General features: G+C 40.4%; 1 pseudogene; it reads right to left on the bottom strand.

Moving 5' to 3' along the window:
* Nucleotides 1-308: 308 nt before the first annotated feature.
* Nucleotides 309-1,844, bottom strand: LOC137968306 (rhodopsin, G0-coupled-like; annotated as a pseudogene).
* Nucleotides 1,845-2,500: the final 656 nt, after the last annotated feature.

Here is a 2,500-nt window from a genome sequence, read left to right on the forward strand (position 1 = left end):
TGATTTACATCGTTTTGAAGGGGATAATAATCAGCAATTCGGGTACAGTGTAGTGTTAATCCCGGCAAAAAAATCGCTAAAATTTTTTTTTTGCGTCGTTTGTGGCAATTGTAACTTTTGCATGACCCTTGAAATTGATTTGCTACCATGCAACAACTGACTTGTTGGGAAAGGCAAAGATCGAAACACAAGTGGACGATGTGACAGGTGCATTTGAAGCGTAGCAACACAGTGCTTCTTTCCCTAGTTGTCCTTCCCTAGTTTTCCTTCACACAGTTTCAGGACGAGAACGCATGAAAGAATTTATTTCATGGGTAAACACGTTGTCGTCTTTTTTCAGAATGAGAGGTCATGGTGTAGTCGCATGATGTCCCTTTCCGGGAGCTGCTGTTGGTGCACGTTTCACGTCGCACTGCAAGCTTCATTTGCCGCCGCAATTTTTTGTATAAAAAGACATAAATGATAGGATTGTAACAACATGACGATTTCGCAAAGTATGCGGGGATCGATGCCACGTCATCATTGATCACATCTTGTGGGGCGATCATGGATATCAATGATACTACGGCGTAAGGTGTCCAGGCCATAAGAAATGCCATTGTCATTAACGCAAATAAGGCCATCATTTTGCGCTCCATTTCGAAGGCTCTTTTCGTAAAGGGTGACTGTATCCCCCATGTTGTCTTTGCCCTCCATGTACTTTTGGTAACTTCGCGGAAACATTTGTAGTAAGAAGTAATGATGACACTAACTGGCAGCACATAGCAAGCTATTATCAAGCAGATGTTGTAAGACAAGTCCAGCTCATTTTTTGACTCCCATCTAACTGAACAACTTGTGCCAATTCCCTCAAGCTCAAATCCCGACCATCCACATAATGGCATTAGGCTCCAGAACAAGGCGTACAGCCACATGACCACGGAGTAACAAATTGCTTTTCTTTTGGTAAATGTCTGATTCTTTTTGCAGAGGAAAGCCAATGTGCAATTTCGTTCATATGATGCAATTGAAAGGTGCATCAGAGAAGTCAAACCGCTCCAAGTAGCAATAAACGCTGTTGCTTTACAACCAATGTCCCCATAAATCCACTTTTCATGTGCGTTTGAAATGACAAGGAGAGGTAGAGAGGAAATGCAGTAGAGTAAATCGCTTAGCGCCACGCTAGCGATAAAAATATTTGGAGCGTTCAGCAGTTTTTTGTTTTTGCAAAACACGAAACACACGAGACCGTTCAAGAGCAGACCACAATACAAATGATACCTGTTATGACGGCGAAGAGTAAGTAAATTAAGGCAATCATGTCTGTTCGGTCTTATTTATTTTGTTGGCAAGTGGAGGATAATCTGTTGAGAAGAAGGAAGATGGAAAAAATTCAATATTTATTTGGAGTTGACCGGCATGAATATTCTGGCACTCGGCCATATTTAGGATATATGCGTATTTTCATCATCGTAACTTAAAAACAAGCCAGTCCAGCGTTTCAAAAAACAGATGCATATAAGCCATTATCGCAAATACAGGAAATTGGATGGCAACAACACAAGACGTAAATTGCATGCTTGTTTTTATTCTGCCCCCCGCTAAGCCTTTGGGAAACGCCGAACTGGTTCATTACTTCATTCCGCAGGTTAAAAAAAAGTCAGTTTAAATCTAAAGTTGAAAGACAAGGTATTTTATATGGCCTATATCATACCTCTACTTCTATCAGGAGATAACACGAAGATGCGCGATGAACTCCTAAATGCCTTGATAGTTCAGAGGTAGAGCGCGATCGTATTGCCATGGTCTTCCCATCGGAATTTTTTTCAAGCTGGCTTGAAACTTGCCGAATTGCTTTTCACTGAACACCAACGATAGTGCATTAAAATCAGGGGAGGTTGTCAATTTGAAATTTTCCTTAATTTTTGCAGGTACTTCACATGAATTTTCTCATTAGCATAATTTTAAAATAGCTTAAATTATGCTAGTTATAACAGAGGGCAAAATTACCAAATGCTGATTGGCTGAGACAAAGGGCAGTATTCATAAATTTTTGTAATTGCCCCGGGCAAACGTATTTTCATTATTTTCATTTTGTAAGTGTTGTTTTTTTAGCAGGGCTGGTGTCATTGCTTTGCCGTAATTGTACAAAAATCATAACATTTCATTCAGCTGATTCGTGCGTTTGTGAAGGGACGCTTTTTGCCAAAGGCAGGGATTAGCTCGGCCTCCCTTCTACCTTCCGCTTAATTGCAGGAACTCAGAGACAATATCGGACTTTCTCACTTGCTTTAAATACGTTTTCTTCTTACAACAGCTTTCAACCTAATGTGTTCTGTACTTTAGCGAGTGGTTCCTCAAAAAGTGCCTTGAAATTGAAAGCGTGTGTTCTTAGGGCCGATTTACACGGTACGATTTTTCTCTAATGCGAAATGCTTACGATAGGCCTACGACACGACTTACCATATGGTTGCTTTACTTTACTTTAAGAGTTCCATTACTAGGAGTTCACCTGTTTCAC

Source organism: Montipora foliosa, chromosome 1 (genome assembly GCF_036669935.1).
Source record: "Montipora foliosa isolate CH-2021 chromosome 1, ASM3666993v2, whole genome shotgun sequence".
NCBI lineage: Eukaryota > Metazoa > Cnidaria > Anthozoa > Scleractinia > Acroporidae > Montipora > Montipora foliosa.